Here is an 11,738-nt window from a genome sequence, read left to right as displayed (position 1 = left end):
CTCACCAGCAGGGGGTGCAAGCGCGTGTCGTTGATGAAGACCAGAACAACAGTTGAGTTTATAGCTCTCAGTTCTGACTTTATATCACGCAATTCTGACTTTATATCTCACAATTCTGACTTTATACCACGCAATTCTGACTTTATGAGATATAAAGTCGTTGTGGCTTAAAAGTTAATCCTCAACTGTGGATCGTCGTCTACTGTTTGCGATCCACCGTCACATCCAGTAACAGTAAGTGCATTTTATGATATTTGAGCAAATAATAGTCTTTTCAGTCGATGTCAAATGCATCTAAAGTTTTTGTTGTCGTCGTCGTAGGATGTCTAAATTTAAACCTTGTTTGTATAGTGTGTAACCACACGTTTATATATTTTTAAAGATGTATTAAAAACTGCATATATGTTGTTGTTCTGTAAGTTAGCCATCTTCTCACATTTGCCACAGAGGCACCTGTATGACAAGCTAAACATGACGCAACAGGTCCCTCGCATAAATGTAATTTCGTTTGTACTTAGCGAACTTTATCACAGTGTATGTAGTTTCAAAAAATTGCGTTAGTGTGTTATGTTCCACATCCATAATTGCAAATGGGACGCGATTACAACTCTATAAGTGCATAAATGTATCAAATAACCATACCGAGACGTACTGGTCCATTCTCATTTGTGTTTATTCTGCCGGACTCTCTTCGTACTATTTATATTCTGATTCAAACGTACCCTTGAATGACATTCACGTTTCTCTCACTCTCTCAGTACCGGTATCAAGTGACGCCCTCATCCAAAGGCAGGGCGGGGATATGCAGCTCATTTGCATTTAAGGTGGTATACACACGAAACAGCTCATTTTTAAACAGGCCCCAAAATGACATTTTCAAATGATTATAATAAATTAACTGTGGGGTATTTTGAGCTGAAATTTCACAAATACATTCTGGGGACACCTGAGACCAATATTACATCTTGTAAAAAGGTGCATAATTGGTGCCCTTTAAGTAAAGAAATCTTACCCCATAAATTATGAAACCGTACCAATGTTTCAAAAACATATGAACGTTAGTGTTTGCTCAATGAGTTTACTAATGTTAGAGCCAGAAAGGGGAGATGAAGTAGAATAGAGTAGAGTAGAGTAGAGTAGAATAGAGCGTGGCATGTAGAGTTGAGTGCTGTGGATGTGGGAATGATGAATGACTGCAGACACGTTTATGACTCTGTGTTTGTTCTCCAGGCCGAGCAGAAAATGGCAGTGTCATATAAAACTCAACACGGCAGAGAGATGGAAGAGAGATTCATTTACACTGTTTTAAATGAGAAATTAAAAGGGTCAGTGTGTCTCCAGTTCAATCTGAATTTAGTGAAAACACCCAAACAAAGCTGTGTGTTACTGAAACCTTATTGCGCTCACATATGGACTGAACTCATTATAGTGTGTGTGTGAGTCAAATAAACCCACCGCATGAGCTCAGGTTCCTCTTGTGATGGATTTATACAGCAGCTCCATATGCTGAAGACATTAAGACACCTTCGTCAGCGCCATAAAAACTGTCTGTCTCTCTCATTTACATTCTGTCTCTCTTTCAGGGTCATAAACGGACAGGAGGAACATCTGCACATGGAACGGACCCGGACTAACACAGAGGCAGTTCCTCAGGTAACAGAGAACGTCCTCTCATAGTCATGAACAAACGTTCTTCCGGTAACATTTATAGAACATTCATCCAAAGTTATCTGGTCTTTAATAATCTTCTCAAAACGTTAGCACAAAAACATTATTTATACATCATTCATAAAGTTCATGAAGGTTTTAATTGTACGTTCATCTAACGTTTCTTAAATGGTACTACTTGTTTCAGAACGTTCAGACAACATTCATAAGTAACATTCAGAGAACATTCTAAAGAAACATTCAGAGAACATTCTAAAGTAACATTCAGAGAACATTCTAAAGAAACATTCAGAGAACATTCTAAAGTAACGTTCAGAGAACATTCATAAGTAACATTCAGAGAACATTCAAAAGTAACAATCAGAGAACATTCTAAAGTAACATTCAGAGAACATTCTAAAGTAACATTCAGAGAACATTCAAAAGTAACATTCAGAGAACATTCTAAAGTAACGTTCAGAGAACATTCAAAAGTAACATTCAGAGAACATTCAAAAGTAACATTCAGAGAACATTCTAAAGTAACATTCAGAGAACATTCAAAAGTAACATTCAGAGAACATTCTAAAGTAACATTCAGAGAACATTCAAAAATAACGATCAGAGAACATTCTAAAGTAACATTCAGAGAACATTCAAAAGTAACATTCAGAGAACATTCTAAAGTAACATTCAGAGAACATTCTAAAGTAACATTCAGAGAACATTCAAAAGTAACATTCAGAGAACATTCTAAAGTAACATTCAGAGAACATTCAAAAATAACGATCAGAGAACATTCTAAAGTAACATTCAGAGAACATTCAAAAGTAACATTCAGAGAACATTCTAAAGTAACATTCAGAGAACATTCTAAAGTAACATTCAGAGAACATTCAAAAGTAGCATTCAGAGAACATTCAAAAGTAACATTCAGAGAACATTCAAAAGTAACATTCAGAGAACATTCTAAAGTAACATTCAGAGAACATTCAAAAATAACGATCAGAGAACATTCAAAAGTAACATTCAGAGAACATTCAAAAATAACGATCAGAGAACATTCAAAAGTAACATCCAGAGAACATTCAAAAGTAACATTCAGAGAACATTCTAAAGTAACGTTCAGAGAACATTCATAAGTAGCATTCAGAGAACATTCTAAAGTAACATTCAGAGAACGTTCAAAAGTAACGTTTTTGATGGGAACATTAGCAAGACGTTCTAGATCAGATTTATGTTATAGCTGGATCAGGTGATCTGGTTACAAGTGTTCTAGTAGTCACTTGTGATTTCACTGAGTTTTGCCAGTGATTTCATTCTTAATCTCTCTCACAAGGTGGTCAAAAACTCATATACATAACTCATATATCTTTAAAAAAAAAAAAATGAGAGAGCACAGAGTAACTTTGAGCAAATCTGATTTCTCCACTTTAACTCAGCACTTGATTCTCCTTTTAAACGGCAGGATGTTCATCTGAAGCGTTCACGTTCACTCCTGAAACAAACCGAGTGTAAAAACACACGTCACAAATCATTGAGTTTTCCTTGCAGTGGAAAATGTGTCTGGCCCGGTCGGCACTGAGGCGTGTGTTTCCTACAGGGAGTGTGTGAACCGATCGAATCAAATGTATACCTTATAGGCCTATATGCAATGCAAGTCACTTTAGATAAAAGCATGTAATGATTATTTTTCGGGAAGGCGTTCCTTTACTGTTGTTCAGGATGCATTAGTGTTTACACTCAAAGTGGTCACATTTATTTATGACTAATTACACTATTTTGTGCCACATTTTATTTTTGCATGTGTTGTTTTTGCAGATCAGGTACTGACACAACAAACGCCCACAACATTAGTGCAGATCACAGTTTGCACATAGAAATAGTGTAAGTGGTTATTATTATTATTTTTTCCTTGCCATAAAAGTGCCATGTTAATTGAGTCAGACGAGGCTGTAATAAAGCTTCAACATTGAGGAGGCAATTTAATGTAGTAGTTTTTTAATCAAATAATTCAAGAGTTTAACTCAATAATGAAAGAATTTGAATGCATTTACGAGACAGCGAGAAGAATATGTTTTTGTAAAGTACCATTGATAGCAAATAATGTTTTCACACATTCATACGCATTTAATGTGGAAAACACTAAAAGGGGAAACTTTTACGCGTTTTTGGTGTTCATTTACACAACAATGATTTTTTGGGTTCCTGAAAACGCGAACTTTTGAAAGCCGTCTCCGTGTAAACAGCAAAAACGCGAATCTCTGAAGACGATGATGTCATGCACTTTACGTGTTTAATCGCCATCTACTGGCCTGGCAGAATACAGCGTTTTCAGTTGTGAGGATGGGGAATGTTTTGACAATGGTGTCGTCTAACGTCTTCTCAGTTTTGATTATATCGTTGTCGTGTAAACTTGCCCTTAGGCGACATGATTCTCATGAAAGATTCATCCTATATTTTCAATTTAAAAACAGTGAAATTTGACAAATAAAGTTGAGTAGTTTGAATCACTGTAATGGTCGTTTAACATTTCTATCGTAAAACAGTTATCAAGCGTTACATATTTAGCTGCTTATAATTTACCTCAGGCGCTCTGGCGCGCTAATGCTCAAAGCCCCGCCTTCTTTGATTTGATTGGCTGTCATTTGAACAATGACGCGCGCGAATAGACCGCTCAGGCAGAGCAACCTAAACTTTTTTTAAATGCCTCAGTTGCGTAAAAATAATTGTAATGACTGCATTTTAACGTATTTAAACACGTAGATCAGTGCATATCTGCTGGTTTAGTTGAACTGATGAACTTGCACGTGAATAAAGCGCAGTTCGTGCACAGTTATAAGGATATAAAGCCCTGCATCAGGACCCGTGAGTCACTCGCTCTGGTCGGACTAATTGATCAACGTGGACGGTCGCTAGGTAACACACACTCCGTTTGAAAGCTTTTGGAGATTCACAGGTGTAAATTTTGGGGATTGAATTTGCTCAGTGAACGCACCTGTGTGTGTGTGTGTGTGTGTGTGTGTGTGTGTGTGTTATATTATTATTCTTTGGGCTGATAGCAGGTGAATCTGCGCACATGCGCTACAGAAGGTCACTAATCAGACATTTGGACATTAGGAAAGCCAGAATGCCGTTGTCTTTTACGATGAAGTAAGTCGTTTACTGAAAAGAGGAACCCATAAGAGGAATCCAAATGTTAATTTTATAAGAAGTATCCAATTCCAGAATTGAAATCGATTGTTGATTCTTAGGGAAACTTCTCATTGTGTCGACAGCATCTCGACTGCTGGTATTTCAGCTGATTTAATGGGCGGTGTTTTGTGGTCCAGGTGGAGGACTGAGCAGATCGGTGTGTGTTTGACTTTCAGGACTGGCTGTTTTCTGTTTGTTTTGGGACATTCAGACGGACACGAAGACTAGTGGAAAATGAGATTGTGTGTTTCAGTGCTGGACGACCCGATGGAAAGCTTGGGCTGAAGCCAGAGAACCGGTCTGAGCTTATCAGACTCAACACATTGCCTCAACACACACACACACACTTCACAAGTACACAAACAACTTCCACTTTCTAGTGAATCAGGGGACGTTAAATGTTTTATCTGGTCGTGTTTGTTTGTTTGTGTGGGAATTCTCTGATATCTGCTGTCATATGTGAATTATGAGCCAATTTCCACAGTTAATAGATTTACTTCTCGTCCAAACTCGTGGCTTTTGATCTTTGACCTTTCACCCCCTTCTCGCCATCGTTTAAACCCCTGATTCGGTCACGCTTCCCTTTTCCCCCCGTTGTGTGTCTGAGATCCGGAGCAATATTCGGGATCCAAGCCTGCAATGTAAAAACCAACCATTCTGAGTTTCATTGTTTTATAAAATCTGTCCTAAGTAACACACTTTCTTTTGTTCAGTTGAATTTGTTTGTTAAATACATTTTTAAAAATCTTGTTTTGATATTTTAGGATCTATTATAGGATCAACGAATAGTTATACATCATTGCACAATAGGCCCCTCCCACTACTGTAATAAGCCACACCCACTGGCACAATAGACCCGCCTACTGGCATTCTTAACACTCTGGTGCTTTTCGCTCATTTTTGACAGAAAAACTTTACGTTTTGTTTTTTTACTTCACCGAAACTTGGTAAAGGTTTCGGCACTTGCTGTGTGAACACACGCATAAATCCTGGCCATGATCCGAACAGGTTTAATGGTCCTGATAACAACAGTTTCTCGCGTCAGAAACGCATTGAGAGTTTCCTCTAGTGGAAGCGTTTGGAACTGCAGCCGAACACACACTCTCTGAACGCTCGTTTACTGACTTTTATGGCTTTCATTAAAAAATTTAAAATAGTATTTTTGTGCATTTTTCATAACAATACATGTACAATTCTGTTACTTTTGAAAGCTTTGCTCACGTCGGCAATAATCTGCCGATTGTGGCGTTTGAGAAGAGATCAAACCTCAGTCTGAAGCGTTCCAGATTCTCCGCAGTTTAAATTTCGGACAGACGCTAAGAATGAAGGTTGAAATAAATAGTTTTTCCACATATGTACCTATTCGTTTTTTATTGTGCAAAACTTGAATCTTAAGGAACATATTAAAATAATATGACACCTTTAAAAAATATTCTAAAGTTTGGGAACGAATCGGCCAATCAGAAACACTTCTGGTGTGGCTGAGCACAATCAAAGTGGAAGTGGGCGTGAACATGTGAGCCGGCGTTTATGGGATGGATTTATTAGTGAGGCGTGTTTGGCAGGAGCGAGGGAGCGTTTAAGAGCCTGGATGAAAGAGAAGAGGATGAGATGTAGAGTGTGTGTGTGTGTGTGTGATGAAGAGAGGGCTTAGAGACGGAGAGAGAGATGGATGGATGAATCTTGTCTTTAAGCTCCATTAGAAGAGCTTTATATTCAGTGTAATGAACTCAAGGGTATGGGAAGGAGAACACACACACACACACACACATACTCACACTCTTAGAATATTGTGATGTGTGTTTATTAGTGAGTAAAAGCCTATTAAATCTGTTGGTATAAAGCAAGACTTTGATTAAACTGCTGGATTCGTGTGGATTAGTTTCTAAGTTTTGACAGAAATCTCTCAGATTTCAGATTTTAGTTTGTGTCTCATGCGTTTGGATTGACACGAGGAGGAGGAAGAGTTTTCTCTTTTGGCTGGATCTCTTTTAAAACAAATAGTCATGTCCAGTTTTAAAGCAGAAAACACTGATGATCAACTTGTAAATCTGTGTTATTTCATTATATATGAGCAACATGAGAAATCCAAATCTTCATATTAGAAATCCTTCTGTTCAGCCATGTTTCTGAAAATGAACTTAATTACAAAAACTTCATTATGCACCAAATCAATATGCGATGCAGAACCACTGTTCGTGACAGACGATCAGAAGTGCCTTTAATTTCTTTAAATCTGAAGAGTTTTTAAAGCGGAAACAAATGAAGCTCTTTTAGAAATGAACATGAAGAGTTTAAACATGTCAGACAGGAGCAGTGTGTGTTACTGAGAAACCTGAGCTGGAGAGAACTCACATTTACATTACCGTGTGTGTGTGTGTGTGTGTGTGTCTCTGGAAAAGCGTTCTGAACAGATGTTGCACAATGACATTATTATTTTCATGCCTATTAAATGTTAAACGCCGACACAAACCCGTTTTACTCCCGTAATGTGATGCGTTTCCCAGTTAATCACGATATTATTCCATAGGAACAAAATGTAGGGCATGTTTTTATACACGAGCAATCGAAAAAAAGTGAATAAATAAATATGGTTCTTCTAATGCACAGCTGTTAGTGTTTAACTGATTAAATTTATTATTTCACACACACACACACACACACACACTGGCTGGTCAGTTATCTCTGGGTCACACATTCATCCTGTCCTATTACGACGGACACTGCAGTGAAATAGACCAATACATCAGTGTCACACACACACACACACACACGCAGTCATGAATGTGCGTGTTCTAAACCATCGCACACACACACACTCGCACACTTTCCTCTGGATGTAATTTGTATTTTTTGATCTCTATCTCCCAAAAGAAGATAGTTTGAAGAATGTTTGGTCAGTTTTTGGTCCCTGTTGACGTCCACTGTATTTATTTCCATATTGAGTTTGATTTGGACATCAAACTGTCTGTTACCAACATGTATTTTTGAGTGAACTTTATTGTCTCAAAGGGAAATATGTATCGACCTCAAGAAGCGGCCACTGCATCACATCATAAATCTGACACACACACACACATATAAAGATAAATATATAAACTCAAGCAGAAGTTGTATAATCAGTCAAGGATGGCTAAAGAATAGTAGTTTAATGTCATATAGACAGTCAGCAAAACCTGAATCAAATTGTCTGAAAATTTCTAATAAATAACGATAATCAAAATAATAAAACAATATAGTAGAAAATAAAATAAAAATGATCAAACAATAAGAAGGAACATGGAGTCTGAACCACAGCTATAATGTGTGCATATAGTATAATGCCCGTATAGGCACTGGACAGCGAGTGAGCTTTAGGAGCAGTTTGTTTTTTCACTTGTTTTTCATTCTCTGGTTGAAGCACATGGTTCAGTGAACTCGACCAGAGAGAGGTGTGCACACACACACACACACACACACACACTCGTAACCCCTGTCCTGCTGGCTAAATATCAGTCCTGTGAGGCATCCGTTCGTGACGCTTCGGAGATGGAGTGATAAAATCCAGAGCTCCTTTGAAAGAGAGAGAGAGAGAGAGAGAGAGAGAGAGAGTAGTTTGGTCCCTCCTGAGTGTTTTCCATGTTTTTTTCCCTGTCTCACAGTGGGAAGAGAGAGCAAAGGTAAACATCAGCGGCGCGTCGGGGTGGAAAACACACTCATTTATTTTTCATCTTTTCATTTTTCATCCTCTCCATTCAATTATCCGTTTGCTGTCACCGCTGGAAACCACATTTAGTGATTCTCAGCTGAGTGAGTTTGCCGGAAACATCAGCTTTGGGAAGATTCACAAACATACGGCTGAATTTCAGTGTTTCTGTGAGTCCATACAGCAACAAATACGCTGAAAATAAGCCTCTCTTATGATCATCTTTAATATTCCTAAACATTCCACAGGTTGGAAATGTTAAACTAAACCATGTGACATTTAAATGGTTTAATATAATATGGTACAAGTTAATTAAATTAAATGGAATATTCATTGGACCAATAAAATATTTAATCCAGTTCTTCTATATTCAGTTTATCTTAATTTCTTCTCTACAAATATCACTGGATTATTAGACTACAATTAATGGTAAAATTAATGTTTGAAAATTTGAACTGATATTTCCTACCGAAACTACAGCAAAAGATATCAAATAAAATAAAACCATTTTTTTGTGTGAAAATATGGACGTGCCTAAAGTGTTGCACAGTTCTATAAGTAAAATATGTAAAGTATATTATTATTTTACAAAATATATACGTTTAAATTATGTAATACTCAATATAATATATTTGTATACTATACATACAAATATATTAGGTCAAGCAAATACAATTTTTAATCATATTAATTACATGATGTGCCTATCATCAAAATTAATGAAAAATTACCCTCAAAATAAAATTTAAAGTCGTTATTGTTTTAAATGAGAAATGGATCAGACACACATTACAAAAAGTAGTTTTTAGAAAGAAATATTTTATTTGTTTGAACATAGAATTTATTATACATTAACTTTAGGCTTCAACAGCCATGATTTTTTCTTCCAGAAAATGCATCGAAATTGATATTTAAATATATTTTCAGACCAAAACAGTTTACCAACATTCTAGATGAGTGAGTCATTGAGTTCAGGAATGAAAAGATTAGTTTTGTTTTACTTGTAGTGGTGCTATGAAAACACTTCTGAATGAGCTTTAAGCGGGCGGGGCCAATAGCCTCAGGTGTGGAACACCGAGTCGGTCCACCGTCGGGCCAGAAGCTCCACAGCGCTTCATTAAAACACACCCGTAACACGCCTCGCTGGAACAGCGTCACACAAACACAACATTTCAAGTTTCATCAGAAAACTAATCAGAAAGTAATCGCTAGAAACCGTGAGATCAAAAAACAACAAAGTTTGTTTGCTGCCATTTTTGTTCTTTACTTGAATATTTAAAACCAAAGCATGTTTTACCACAGGTTTACAATAAAAAAGTGATACATCCCGATTAATTAATTGGTTTCAAAACTGCACATTAGCCACACAGAAACGAAGTGGTTTACCGTTAGGTCTATTTCACAAAGAAGAGAGGACACACGCACTTATTCAGTTGCGTCGGTTTCTGTTTATTTGGTAGTTACAGGACAGATTGTGTTACTAGGCTAATAGCATATGGCTTTAGAAACACAACCTGAGGAGCTTTAGCACTCTCTCCCAGTACGCTTGTTATATTTTCAGTCAGAGCAAGAAAGGAAGCTCCCCAAAAAAAGTTGCTTTATTTTATGAAAGGCTGGTCTAAAGGGACTGACAGATAAAATCAAAACGTGATTGTGATGGCGTTTATGATTTGTCTGATTTCGTCAAGCGTTCATATTTACCATGTTTACTATAGGTTAGCGATGTGCATTGTCTTTTGTATCGCGTAGCCTATAAATATTTATTGGTGATCAGAATCCACACCGGATTACAAAAGTCATTCAGACATGAAATTCAGTTTTGAGCTAAAATTATGTTAAAGGGGTAGTTCACTTTGAAATTAATGTTTGATATGTTTTATCTCACCTCAAGGGCATCCAAGATGTAGGTGTCTTTGTTTCCACAGTATTTTCAATTTTGACATTTTTCAGTCAAACCGTTGTTGTCTATCAGTCATACACTGGAGGCTAAGGGGGTCCACCAAAGAGAAGTCCAAATTAAACATGATTTAATGACTCGTACATGTAAGTACACACTGATGGCGTAAGACACGAAACGAGCGGTTTGTGTGAGAAAACCAACAGTATTTATATCGTTTTACCTCGTGTAATCACAGCCATGACAAAATGATCTGACGGCACGGGCGCTTCGGTCTGGAAGTGATCGACGTCACTCTTTGTTTATACAGAGATTTGGGAAGTTTTACCTTTCACTAAACATATTTAGATATACGGGAAACCGCAACGGAAGACGATTTCGGTATATCTAAATATGTTTAGTAAAAGGTAAAACTTCCGAAATCTCCGTGTAAATATTGAGTGACGTCACACGCGAGCGATCACTTCCGGCGTAACATTGAACTGATTCAGTTCGGTTCAGTTGGACATTGAGATCACTGTGATTACACGAGGTAAAACGATATAAATACTGTTAGTTTTCTCACACAAACCGCTCGTTTCGTGTCTTAGGCCATCAATGTGTACTTACATGTACGAGTCATTAAATCATGTTTAATTTGGACTTCTCTTTGGTGGACCCCCTTAGCCTCCAGTGTATGACTGACAGACAACAACGGTTTGACTGAAAAATGGCAAAATTGAAAATACTGTGGAAACAAAGACACCTACATCTTGGATGCCCTTGAGGGAAGATAAAACATATCAAACATTAATTTCAAAGTGAACTACCCCTTTAAAAGTCTTTAATGCGGATGTTAGCTGTCTCTGTCAAACTCTTCCTCTGTTCGTAACCGCTCCTCAAGCCAAATCCGGCCCGCTTTGGACCGCCCGGGGGATTCGGCAGGAGACTAACCCCAGCCGATGGCCCCGAGGAAGCCCCGGGAGCGACAGTGGAAACGCGGCTGGCGCTGGCACACACTAGCACTAGCTCGCCCGCTATTGGGCCAACTGTGGAGACGCGGCTATTGTTTCACCCTATTGATTCAAAAAGCAGATTCACTTAGAAATGAAATATACACACACACAGCTGTGATTGTGTGTGTCCAGACTAATTAGAAATGTAGATTTGCGGGACTTGTTTCTGGTTTTGAAGTTACTGAAATGAAATTCTGATCGTGAGGCATTCAGAGCAGACACTCTCTTCCACTGTTTTAATATGGAAATGAAATGGAAAAACTGAAGCTTTCCTTAGAAACCCAGTAAAGCCCTCCTGACCCCGAAGAAAGAGGCGTTT

At 37.7% G+C, this 11,738-nt stretch overlaps 1 protein-coding gene across 6 annotated transcripts in view; it reads left to right on the top strand.

The window, feature by feature from the left end:
- Window positions 1-11,738, top strand: part of ecel1 (endothelin converting enzyme like 1) — a 60,010-nt gene continuing 48,272 nt past the window's right edge. For 3 of the 6 annotated variants that reach the window (XM_089121595.1, XM_089121600.1, XM_089121599.1), the window contains exons 1-2: window positions 1-234; window positions 1,584-1,653. The gene's annotated coding sequence lies outside the window, so the exon portion shown is untranslated. Of the gene's footprint in view, window positions 235-758; window positions 825-1,230; window positions 1,326-1,583; window positions 1,654-11,738 lie in introns of all 6 variants that reach the window. The other 3 variants (XM_089121597.1, XM_089121598.1, XM_089121596.1) reach the window with 3 other exon arrangements.

This window comes from Pimephales promelas, chromosome 16 (genome assembly GCF_988280905.1).
Source record: "Pimephales promelas chromosome 16, fPimPro1.hap1.1, whole genome shotgun sequence".
Classification (NCBI taxonomy): Eukaryota; Metazoa; Chordata; class Actinopteri; order Cypriniformes; family Leuciscidae; genus Pimephales; species Pimephales promelas.
The sequence above is the reverse complement of the archived record's forward strand: the minus strand, read 5'-3'. Positions and strand labels throughout refer to the sequence as shown.